Source organism: Balaenoptera borealis, assembly GCF_965194805.1.
Source record: "Balaenoptera borealis genome assembly, chromosome: 20".
Taxonomy (NCBI): domain Eukaryota; kingdom Metazoa; phylum Chordata; class Mammalia; order Artiodactyla; family Balaenopteridae; genus Balaenoptera; species Balaenoptera borealis.
In genome coordinates, this window is record NC_138879.1 from 40,214,792 (window position 1) to 40,228,736 (window position 13,945).

Consider the following 13,945-nt stretch of genomic DNA (forward strand, 5'->3'; position numbering starts at 1 on the left):
CCCCCGCTTGCCACAATTAGAGAAAGCCGTCGCACAGAAACGAAGACCCAACACAGCCATAAATAAATAAATTTAAATAAATGAATAAATAAATAAATAAATAAATAAATAAATAAATAAATAAATAAAAACCCTTAACTCTTAACTTTTAGGTTGTGCATTTTTTTCAGTCAACACACTGGAGCCACATTTCCAGAACATTTAAATTATGACTATTTTATGAATCAAATCATAATGTACATGAATGGATACCATTAAGAAGAGTATTCATAGTACATATTTACGATAAATCAAACTTTCTGAATAACGATTACTAACATATTTGAGACTTACTCCAGGCTGAGTGCTTTTTCTGCAGTGTTCATTTGCTCCTCACAATGAAATAGTATAGTTTAAGTACTATTAATATTCTCATTTGACAGAAGAGTAAACAGGGGCTGGGGCTCAGAGAGGTTAAGCAAATTGGCCAAGATCACACAGCAAGTAAGCGGCACAATTGAGTTCCAAAACTAGATTCTGATGTAACTACAGACTTTGCTCTTAACCAGTAACCAAGTTATTTCCCAAAGTGTAATCCACCTGTATTCAGATTACAAGCAATGATTGAAGTTTTTAAGCCACTCACATCAGAATTTTTAGGTGTGGACCTGGAAATTGATATTTCTACCAAGCTTCAGGTGTTCCACATGCATGTTAACAGCTGAGAACCACTGAAAGAGTCAATAGAATTCACTGCTCTTTTCCATATGCAGTGCATATCTGCATATGGTAACAGGTATATTGTACATTATTTTCCTAGAATCCATGCTCCACAAAATACATGGCTAAGGTTAGAGAAGGAAAAGATAACCAGCCTACATGTGGAGCAGGATTCTGTTTATAGGTTTACTGTGACAACTCAGTTATTTAATAGATAGGTTGCCTGAGTTATAATTATAACTTTAAGAAATGCACACTGAGCTAGGGTCCTTTTGGCAGAAGGAGGAGAAATTCAAAAGATTTGTGTGAAAACCAAACATGTATTAATTTTTATGACCCACAATTGTTTCATGTTGTTTAAGATAATCTAATTTTTGTACCCCAAATTAGTTTAGAATTGTAGTGATCAAACTTTTAGAGTACAATTCAACACTACTGTTAAGCAAACATTAAAATGCACGTACTATCGGACCAAGATACCATTTGCCCTGATTCCATTTCTAGGAGTCTGTTTCGTAGCAACACTGCCAGAGGACAAGACTATAGACACGAAGATATTCTTTTTTTTTTTACATCTTTATTGGAGTATAATTGCTTTGCAATGCTGTGTTAGTCTCTGCTGTGTAACAAAGTGAATCAGCTCTATGTATACATATATCCCCATATCTCCTCCTTCTTGCGTCTCCCTCCCTCCCACCCTCCCTATCCCACCCCTCTAGGTGGTCACAAAGCACCGAGCTGATCTCCCTGTGCTATGCAGCTGCTTCCCACTAGCTAACTATTTTACATTTGGTAGCGTATATATGTCAGTGCTACTCTCTCACTTTGTCCCAGCTTCCCCTTCCCCCTCCCCGTGTCCTCAAGTGCATTCTCTATGTCTTTGTCTTTATTCCTGTCCTGCCCATAGGTTCATCAGACACAAAGATATTCTTTGCAGCATGGTTTGTAAACAGCAAACAAATGGAAACAACCATTTAAACCAGTAGAAGATTACATTAGAAGAGAAATGAGATGCCCACCAATGGACTATTCTGTGGTTAGTAAAAAGGATAACACTCATCTATACCTATGGAAAGTGTCCATAATATTAGGTGCAAAAGGTATATCTGTTTACATCTAGTATATGCATAGATACTCTACATATATGCTACAGAACTATATGTATTGAACGATATTATTTTTGCTTTTATTTTAAAAAACCGTATATACATATATATTTACAAAGGCACATATTTGGAAAGATACATATCAAATAGCTAACTATGGTTTCTTAGAGGAAATGGGATTTTTATCCTTTTTTTTTAAAGGAATGGGGACTCTTCCTTTTTATTTTCTGTACTTTTTATTTGATTTATTTTTCAATGAGCATGTATTACTCACCTCTCTAGTCTCATCTTACCTACCTTTTGACAGGTGATATTCCATCCATCAAAACTACTTTCTGGTTGGGATTCTGAGTTGACACAAAGAAAAGAGAGCTCAGCTTAGTTCACAGTCTTGATGCCGTAATGGCTTTTATATAATGAGGACAATGCAAGGAACAAGTCCTTTCGCCCAAGGCTTTCATATCACCCACACATGCACACACACACAGAGCTCCTCCTAGAAAACATTTTATAATCCCCTTCCTTTAAGAGAGCCCCATTCCCCTAACACCATTACCACCCACACCATGACAAGTACGAAGATTCTATCGGGAGAATGAGAGGAACAAACCTTGTCCCCAAAGAAGCAGTGAAGCTGTCATCACTTCTTCTCTATTGGCTTCCAGCATCTAGGGACAAACAAAATCGGCTCATTTATGCTGAACTGCTTCTCAAGGTCCAGCAGCCCAAAGGCAAATGAAAGCTAACCCGTGCTCAATCACTCAATACAAGTGTTGTGAACAAAAAAATGTAAATAGAATAAAGACCCCTGTGAGGGAACGGGGAGCATGGGAATTGCACTATTAACCAATGTATAGGGCATTTCAGAGTCCGAGACTTGACTGAAATGCTTAGTCAGCCTCTCAGGTTGACCTCCCTGGGGGTTGACCTCCCTGGGGATTGTCCTCTGTGGACACACATGTGTGCCAGCGAGGAGCCCTTTTCGGGAGCTGCCAACTTCTTATCCCTGTGAGTTAGGAGCCTGGAGTTTGCCTTAGGTGTTGGGCAGCTAACTTTGGCTGTGCTGCGCTGCATGCGGGATCTTAGTTCCCTGACCAGGGATCGAACCCGTGCCCCTTGCATTGGGAGAGAGGGGTCCTAACCACTGGACCGCCAGGGAAGTCCCTCAAGTAATGCCCATCTAATGACAGCAGGCTTCTGATCTATTCCATGAGCTCAAAAACCCAAAAGGGAGAGCTTGCCTAGCCATATACCTTGCATTTTACCTGGTGTTGGGAATGTGTTTCCTAGCATGGGCCTCAATACTACAGTCACCCCTACACCCCTACCTCTAGCCACACGGTGGGAGACCTCTGCCTCCATTCTGGCCCCTGCAGAGATGGGGCAACTTGCAAAAGTGATGAATATTTGATGCCCAAAGCCACGCCTTCCCTGCGCCTTTACAAGGAGCTGACTGTCCACTTCAAATAAGGAAGACAAATATTTCACAGGAGAGGGTGGGGAGAGGGACTTAGGACCCATAGTCAGAGCTCAGGTTTCTCTCCTGTTAAGTCTCTCACCTCCCTGCCTCTATTCACATTAACTTTATTTTATTATTTTTTTTTATCTTTATCATTTTTTTTAACATCTTTATTGGAGTATAATTGCTTTACAATGGTGTGTTAGTTTCTGCTTTATAACAAAGTGAATCAGTTATACATATACATATGTTCCCATAGCTCTTCCCTCTTGCGTCTCCCTCCCTCCCACCCTCCCTATCCCACCCCTCTAGGTGGTCACAAAGCACCGAGCTGATCTCCCTGTGCTATGCGGTTGCTTCCCACTAGCTATCTATTTTATGTTTGGTAGTGTATATATGTCCATGCCACTCTCTCACTTTGTCCCAGCTTACCCTTCCCCCTCCCCATATCCTCAAGTCCATTCTCTAGTAGGTCTGTGTCTTTATTCCCGTCTTGCCCCTAGGTTCTTCATGACCTTCTTTTTTTTTTTTCTTAGATTCCATATATATGTGTTAGAATACGGTATTTGTTTTTCTCTTTCTGACTTACTTCACTCTGTATGACAGACTCTAGGTCCAACCACCTCACTACAAATATCTCAATTTCATTTCTCTTTATGGCTGAGTAATATTCCATTGTATATATGTGCCACATCTTCTTTATCTATTCATCTGTTGATGGACACTTAGGTTGCTTCCATGTCCTGGCTTTTGTAAATAGAGCTGCAATGAACATTGTGGTACATGACTCTTTTTGAATTGTGGTTTTCTCAGGGTATATGTCCAGTAGTGGGATTGCTGGGTCGTAAGGTAGTTCTATTTTTAGTTTTTTAAGGAACCTCCATACTGTTCTCCATAGTGGCTGTATCAAGTGGGGTTTATCCCAGGAATGCAAGGATTCTTCAATATACGCAAATCAATCAATGTGATAAACCATATTAACAAATTGAAGGAGAAAAACCATATGATCATCTCAATCGATGCAGAGAAAGCTTTCGACAAAATTCAACACCCATTTATGATAAAAAACCCTGCAGAAAGTAGGCATAGAGGGAACTTTCCTCAACATAATAAAGGCCATGTATGACAAACCCACAGCCAACATCGTCCTCAATGGTGAAAAACTGAAACCATTTCCACTAAGATCAGGAACAAGACAAGGTTGCCCACTCTCACCACTATTATTCAACACATTAACTTTAGATTAAAATAGAAATATCTGCGTTTACAGCCCTTCGAGACTCCAGATTACTGACAACAGTTGACAGGCTGGAAAGGCCTTTCTTAGCAAAGCTGAATTGTTTTCCTTTTTCGATGTCAGATAAGCCCATTTCAAAGTAGCCTGAGCTCTTTCTTAAAGAATTTTACTTAAAGGAAATTAAAAAAAGATTTTTACTGAGATGCAATAGACTACAGGTCAACCAGCACCAGTAGTACCATGTGAGAGCGGTTCTCAAAAGGCCCTGCCCAGACCACAGCAGGAGCACCTGGGAACCATTAGAAATGCAAACTCTAAGCAAACACCCCCCCACACACCCCCCCCCCGGCTTCCCCCCCGGCTTCCCCCTTTAGGGGTTGGTGCCCAGCAATCTGTGTCTAACAAGCCTCCAGGTAATTCCCACACACACCAAACCATTTCCACTTAACAAGGTCCTCACCAAACTCCCTGCTTTTTCAATTCAGCTAATCCCATGCTTCAGTCACGAGCTGTTAACTTTTAACAGACTCTGTATCTCTGCACAGATACAGGACTCTGTATTTCTCAGGATAGTAGTAGTTGCAAGAAGGAAAACAAACAAGCAAACCTACCTCAAAGAGACTGGAATAAATGAACCCTGTGGTTCCAAGATCAAAGGGTACAGGGAGGCTCTGGCTCCAGGCAAGGTTGGATGCAGCAGCCCTGTGATGCCCTGCAGGTCCCGTTTTCTCTTTCTGACCTCCCTTCCATGTACGAGTCCCAGGATAGCTGCCGGCACCTTCCAGTGTCACATGAATTCTTGTTCATTTTCTTCAGGGAAGAGAGACGCTGTGTCTCCCTTGGAAAAAAAAATCACTAGGTTCTTTCAGATTTGACTGACAGGTCAGAAATCCAATTCCTAACCAATCACTGTGGCTAAGGGGATGGGTTTCATTGATTTGCTTAAGCTAATCAAGGCACATACCTGGATCGTGGTTGGATGAATTTCACAGAAATCTGAGAATTATGAGCAAGAGTGGCTTCCCAAAGGAACTGTGGGTTTCTGGTATCAAGAAGGATGTAGAGTAGGTGCTGGTCGGGAAAAACATGTTCTCACTATGTGTCTGTCTTTTTCCTGTAGATTTTTTTCTTGAGTTAACAACACTAACACTTTGGGTGTGATACACATTTCTTCTCCTTTGCTCTCTAGATTAGAAACTTTCAGTCTTCTCCCTTCCTGAATGACTTTATTTTTAAGAAGATGCTGATTTGTGTATTTCCTGTTGTCCGATAAATGACTATTGCCCAAATCTGAGGCAAAAGAGACATTAAGCTCTTCACAGTGGCAAAGTCACCACCAGAAAATAGGGCTACATGTTCATCCCAGGACACACTAAGTGGGGTAGAACTGGTCCTGCCACAAACACTACCCACCCTGCTTCATAAAAGCAGAAGACGGGGGAAAGAGGAAAATGAGAGAACTCTCAGAATAATGAATCATCATTACTGAAATTGCCCATATTGAGGAAGAGAGAAGAATCCTTTACTATTAGACAGACTAAGGGGTAGATGGCAGGGGACACATCATACTTGCTGCTTCTGTTCTCCCTCTTTCCTGGGAACAGCATCCACAAAAAATATTATACAGAATTGACCACATCCCCAGACATGGGGTGGGTCCTGATTAAAATAAGCCTATTTGCATCTTGGGCTTTTTTTTTTAACTTATCATTAGAACTTAAGCATTTCCCATGTCATTGTATTGTTTATAAAGGCTCCCTAATAGCCAACCAAGTGAAGATACCATAATTTTCTTTGCCATTTCCATATTGTAGACGATTTAAATTGGGTCCAATTTTAAATTGTTATGAATATGCTGGGGACCAAATACTCTTATGCATAAACTTTCTTCCATATTTGAATGTATTTATATAGGAAATAGATTCCTAGACACGGATTATCTTGGTCAAAGACTAAGATCATTTTAAGGTTCCTTATGTATGTTACCACCATATCTAACATGTCTTTTTTTTTTTTTTGGCTGCATTCGGTCTTCGTTGCTGCACGCGGGCTTTCTCTAGTTGCATCGAGCGGGGTCTACTCTTCGTTGCGGTGCACGCACTTCTCATTGAGGTGGCTTCTCTTTGTTGTGGAGCACGGGCTCTAGGTGCACGGGCTTCAGTAGTTGTGGCGCATGGGCTTAGTTGCTCCCTGGCATGTGGGATCTTCCCAGACCAGGGCTCGAACCCATGTCCCCTGCATTGGCAGGTGGGTTCTTAACCACTGTGCCACCAGGGAAGTCCACCTAACATGTCTTTATCCTCTTTGCTTTGTGTGTATTGAGAGCCCTTGATGAATCTCTCTTGAATGAGTGAGTGTCTGAAAAACAGCCTGCCCTCTCATCACTCCTGAAGCCCAGGCTTTGCTAATACAACTCTGTCTACCTGGGTGTGGTTGAAATTGGGTTGTGCTTCTCAGGACTCATGGCATCATCGCAAATGGCACATCTATGCAGTTAGAACAGCTGTGGAATAACGGAAGTTTCTGCTGGGGGAAATTATGACTATAGGGCTCTAATGAGAAAGAACCAAGTAAGTGTGGTCCCCCGATGACACCAACATCTCACCTCCTCTCGCCGTGGAAACCACTTCCCCATAAACAGCCCCAGTTAAGTGAGCACTTGAACTATTCTTGCAAATACCCTGAGCCCTGTGGTTACCCAAGACCCCTCTTGCATATACAAGTCAACAAGGCACAACTGTGCTTAAAAACTTCCTCTCTCATCACCCCGAGTTTCTATCTCCCAATAGTCCACGACTTAGGTCTTAAGAGTAGGGGACATTAACACACCATTGTAAAGCAATTATACTCCAATAAAGATGTTAAAAAGAAAAAAAAAAGAGTAGGGGACATTGCTTGGACCCCAGAAGGAGGCTGGCAACAGCGAGTTGTTCTGGCCCACACTCTTGAGCCCTTACTGCCCTCCTCACCATGGCTCTCTGTTCCCAGGCCTCCTCTCACAAGTGTCCTCCTGCTGACATTTTCTGTTGTCCCCCCACTTTCTGGCTCAGGTCAGACCACATCACTAAAGCCCTATGTACAGAGGTACCAAGTGAAATACAGGACTTCCCAAGGGGTTTGCAAAAATGCCCTGGGCTGGGGCTTCCCTGGTGGCGCAGTGGTTGAGAATCTGCCTGCCAATGCAGGGGACACAGGTTCGAGCCCTGGTCTGGGAAGATTCCACATGCCGCGGAACAACTAAGCCCGTGAGCCGCAACTACTGAGCCTACGCGACTGGAGCCTGTGCTCCGCAACAAGAGGCCGCGATAGTGAGAGGCCCGTGCACCACGATGAAGAGTGGCCCCCACTCGCCGCAACTGGAGAAAGCCCTCGCACAGAAACGAAGACCCAACACAGCCAAAAATGAATATAAATAAATAAATAAATTTATTTTTAAAAACCCAATGATCCAAAATCTATGGGATGCAGCAAAAGCAGTTCTAAGAGGGAAGTTTATAGCAATACAAGTTTACCTCAGGAAACAAAAAATACCTCAAATAAACAACCTAACCTTACACCTAAAGGAACTAGAAAAAGAAGAACAAACAAAACCTACAGTTAGTAGAAGGAAAGAAATCATAAAGATCAGAACAGAAATAAATGGAATAGAGACTAAGAAAACAATAAAAAGGATCAATGAAACTAAGACCTGATTCTTTGAAAAGATAAACAAAATTGACAATTTTTTAGACAGACTCATCAAGAAAAAAAGAGAGGGCTCAAATTAATAAAATCAGAAATGAAAAAAGAGAAGTTATAACTGACACCACAGAATTAATTAGAAAGGATCATACGAGACTACTACAAAAAATTAGATGCCAAATAAAATGGACAACCTGGAAGAAATGAACAAATTCCTAGAAATCTACAATTTCCCAAGACTAAACCAGGAAGAAATAGAAACTATGAACAGACAAATTACTGGTAATGAAATTGAATTGGTAATAAAATAAATTCCCAATAAACAAAAGTCCAGGACCAGATGGCTTCACAGGTGAATTCTACCAAACATTTAGAGAAGAGTTAACATCTATCCTTCTCAAACGATTCCAAAAATTGCAGAGGAAGAGATGCTTCTGAACTCATTCTATGAGACCAGCATCACCCTGATACCAAAAGCAGACAAAGATATCACAGAGAAAGAAAATTACAGGCCAATATCACTGATGAACACAGATGCAAGAATCCTCAACAAAATATTAGCAAACCAAATCCAACAATACATTAAAAGGGTGAAACATTATGATCAAGATGGATTTATCCCAGGGATGCAAGAGTGGTTCAATATTTGCAAATTAATCAAAGTGAATCAACACCACATTAATAAATTGAAGAACAACAGATGCAGAAACAGCTCCTGACAAAATTAAACATCCATTTGTGATAAAACCTCTCCAAACAGTGGGCATAGAGGGAACATACTTCAACATAATAAAGGCCATATATGACAAATCCACAGCTAACATACTCAATGGTGAAAAGCTGAAAGCGTTTCTTCTAAGGTCAGGAACAAGACTAGGATGCCCACTCTCCCCACTTTTATTCAGCATAGTATTGGGAGTCCTAGCCACAGCAATCAGACAAGAAAAAGAAATAAAAGGAATCCAAATTGGAAAGGAAGAAGTAAAACTATCACTATTTGCAGATGACATGATATTATACATAAAAAATCTCAGACACCATGAAAAAACTACTAGAGTTCATCAGTGAATTTGGTAAAGTTGCAGGATACAAAATTAATATACAGAAATCTGTTGCATTTCTATACAGTAATAATAAACTGTCAGAGAGAGAAATTAAGGAAACAATTCCATTTACAATTGCATCAAAAAGAATAAAATACCTAGGAATAAACCTACCTAAGAAGGTAAAAGACCTGTATTCAGAAAACTATAAGACACTAATGAAAGAAACTGAAGAAGACACAAACAGATGGAAAGATACCATGTTCATGGATTGGAAGAATTAATATTGTTAAAATGACCATACTACCCAAGGCAATATAAAGATTTAATGCAATCCCTATGAAAATACCAATGACAATTTTAACAGAAATAGAACAAATAATTTTAAAATTTATATGGAAACAATAAAGTCCCCAAATAGCCAAAGGAATCTTGAGAAAGAACAGAGCTGGAGGAATCACACTCCCTGACTTCAGACTATACTACAATCTTACAATAATCAAAACAATATGATACTGGCCAAAAACAGACACAAAGATCAATGGAACAGAATAGAGAGCTCAGAAGTAAACCGATACACTTATAGTCAATTAATCTGCAACAAAGGAGGCAAGAGTATACAATGGAGAAAAGACTGTCTCTTCAATAAGTGGTGCTATGGAAACTGGACAGCTACATGTAAAAGAATGAAATTAGAACATTTTTTCACACCATGTACAAAAATAAACTCAAAATGGATTAAAGACCTAAATGTAAGACTGGAAACCATAAAACTACTAGAAGAGAACATAAAACTACTAGAAGAGAACAAAGGCAGAACACTCTTTGACATAAATCACAATATTTTTTTTGGATCTGTCTCCTAAGGCAAAGGAAACAAAAGCAAAAATAAACAAATGGGACCTGATTAAACTTAAAAGTCTTTGCACAGCAAAGGAAACCATCAACAGAATGAAAAGACAACCCACTGAATGGGAGAAAATATTTGCAAATGATATGACTCATAAAGAGCTAATATCCAAAATATATAAACAGCCCATACAATTCAACAACAACAATGAAAAAACAAAAAACCCAATTTAAAAATGGGCAGAAAGCCTGAAGAGAACTTTTTCCAAAGAAGGCATCAGATAGTCAACAGGAACGTAAAAAATTGCTCAACATTTTTAATCAACAGGAATGCAAGTCAAAACCACAATGAGTTATCAGTTCACACTGGTCAGAACGGCTATCTTCAAAAACACTGCAAATAACAAATGTTGGCAAGGATGTGGAGAAAAAGAAACCCTTGTATACTGTTGGTGGGAATGTAAATTGATGCAGTCACTGTGGAAAATAGTATGGAGTTTCCTCAAAAACAAAATTAGAACTACCATATGATCCAACAATTCCACTCTTGAGTGTATATCAGGAAAAAGAGAAAATACTAATTCGAAAAGATACATGCACCCCAATGTTCATAGCAGCATTATTTACAATTGCCAAGGTATGGAAGCAACCTAAGTGTCCATCAATAGATGAAGGGATAAGAAGATGTGGTTTTATATATACAATGGAATATTACTCAGCCATTTAAAAAGAATGAAATGTTGCCACTTGCAACAACATGGATGAACTTGGAGGGCATTACGCTTAGTGAAAGAAGTCAGAGAGAGAAAGACAAATACTGTATGTTATCACTTATATGTGGAATCTAAAAAATAAAACAAACTAGTGAATATTACAGAAAGGAAACAGACTCACAGATACAGAGAACTAACTAGTGGTTACCAGTGGGGAGAGGGAACAGAAGAGGGGCAAGAAGGAGTAGAGAATTAAGAGGTACAAACTACTATATGTAAAGTAAATAAGCTACAAGGTATATACAGCACAGGGAATACAACCAATATTTTATACTAACTATAGATGGAGTGTAATCTATAAAAATTTTGTATCACTATGTTGTACACCTGAAACTAATATAATATTGTAAATATACCTCAGTTTTAAAAAAATGTGCCACATGGGAGGAGGGTAGAAGAGTCTGGGCTGTGGTCTGGCCATTAACCCCACCCCCAGGGTGACCACCCACAGTCAGGAGGGAACTCACAAACCAGGAGCTTCTCCCTGAGGAGCAAAGGGTCTGTAACCCATCAACTTTTCAGGCACCCCAACTTTTAAGACCTGCAACTGAGAGGTGATCCCCCCCCAAAGATCGGGCTTTGAAAACCAATGGGACTCGTGTCCACAAGATCCAAAGAGCTGTAGCAAACTGAGAAACCCGCCTTAAGGGACTCATGCTGCAGACTCACTCGCCCCAGGGCCCAGCGCAGAAGCAGCGATTTGAAAAGCACCAGACTTGATGCCAAAAAGACGCATTTGCTAAACTTAAAGCACTGGCCTGAGGGGCCGGCCATTGGGATAATCTCCAGGATGGAGGTATGGTAGAACCATTTTTGCTCTCTCTCTGTGCTCTACTAAAGCCAGCAGTTATTGTTTTTTCTTTTTTTTTTTCTTCTCAGCATAAGGCATCTTTACCCTCCCACCAGTGGACACCATCTTTGTGCTCACCCCCTGCCACACTCCACAGCACTGGTATCTCCTGGAGAAGGGCTTTTACACATTCCTGGTGACCATGTTTTTCCATCTGGTGTCCAGGCTTCGTGGCTGCTGCCAGGCGATGCCCTGTGAACCCCTGACTCTAGTGGCCACAGGGGTTTGCAGTCCTGGGTCCCTCAAGACTGTAACAATCATGGAAAACAGGCTACCAGCCTCAGGGCACAGCACAAATAACAGGTTGAAACACACCCCAGCTCTCTGTAAAAGAGGCCTGTTTGCTTGTCCTTGTGCCTCAGCTTGAGAGCCAGGCTTCAGGTCTGTCACACATCTAGAGGCTACATATTCCTGAGAGTTAAAAATGAAAGGCGATTTTGGGACTTGTTTGGTGGTCCAGTGGTTAAAGACTCTGCACTTCCAATGCAGGGGGCATGGGTTTGATCCCTGGTCAGGGAACTAAGATCCTGCATGCCGCCCCACACAGCCGGAAAAAAAAAAAAATTCCAGCCTGTTTTTGTAAATAAAGTTTTAGGGGAACACAGCCATGCCCATTCCATGATATACGGTCTGCGGCTGCTTTCCCACTACTGTGGCAGAGTTGAATAATTGCCACTGAGTCTGTGTGCCTGCAAAGCCCAAAACATTTACTACCTGACCCTTTATGGAAAAGTTTTCTGAGTCCTGGCCTGGATTATGTTTCAAGTGCAAGAAAGTTAGATTAAGTCAGAGACTCTGTTGTAAAATTCAAGAGGGAGAAATTCCACATGCTTATGAGAAATGCAAATGTATATTAATTTTTTGTTAAGCCCTACTTACTTTGTTTTGTTTTAAACTCTTTATTTTTTAGTATCACAAAGTGGAATTTTGATAGTCAGGGTTTTTGAGGAGTAATGACACAGTTTCTAGCAAATTTTTAAATGTACGCATTCTTCAATCTATCTTATTTTGAGGAATCTATTTTGAGAAACACTATCTAAAGACATAAAGGTATAGGCATACAGATGTTCTTTGCAGCCCTGTTTGCGAAAGCAATGAAAGAGAAACAAATTCATCAAAAACGGAATAGCTTAAAGCATCATAGTATAGCCACATAATAAATGTGAAACCACTGAAAATGATGAAGTAGATATAAATGTACTGAGATGAAAACGTATCCATGACATTAATTTAAAGCTATGTATATAAAATATACCTTTCATATGTGTATCTGTAAATATACAAATATCTATGTTATAACATAATTGTTTCAGAACTACATGTAATAATGCTTGCTCTGGTAAAAGCTCTATATATTTACAGAAACATAAGAAGGACATGTGATGTGATACCTCTCAACCTGTTAAATGTGATTTCCTCTGGGAAACACAATTTTTAAGAAATGGAGAGCTCCACTTTTCATTTGCCACTCTTTGTCCTTTGATTTTCATACATATGAGTATGTGAAATTTTTCATTTAAAAGACAAGATTTTTTAAGTTGGGGTCTTCCTCCAAAAACTTGCCCCTTCTTAGCTCTCCTTGTCCTCATCTCATCCTCCCACAGCCCACCCCCAGCTATATGTGGTATTCCAGATATCTGAATCCCTCGCTCAAGATCTAGATCCACCGTTGAAGGGATGAGCCTTTGAGACTTCAATGTGGCTCAGAAAACTTTGGAATGTTGGTTAATGTCATGCTGTCCATTGTATCAAGAGATCAAGGTAACAAACATATCCTGTCTAGCTCCAAGGGGTACATTTTGACTCAGGATTCCCTCTTTTTCTCTGTCTCTGTCTCTCTCTCTCCACACACACAGACTCACACACACACACACGCACATACCTGCACACAGAGCTTCTCCCATGCAACATTTTATAATCCCTTCCCATTCTGAGATATTCTCCCTTCTGCCCAACAACATAGCAAACCACCCATGACAAGTGCTATTAGGAGTGATCACAGGGGGAAAGGAACCTCTGCTCTTGGTGAAGCCACGGAGTCTCCTCCTTGCTTCTGTGGACGCTGGACATATGACGACTTACACAATTGGCCTATGAGCATTGAAATGTTTCCCAGTAGATCTAGGGTTTAGTCCACATCTCGACAGCATGAATATTGCATGAATACCTCATATGTAGGATGAGTACTAAACTGACATTCATCTTACAGTAATAAGGGGGGAAGGAAAAGAAAAAGCAAAATACTCTC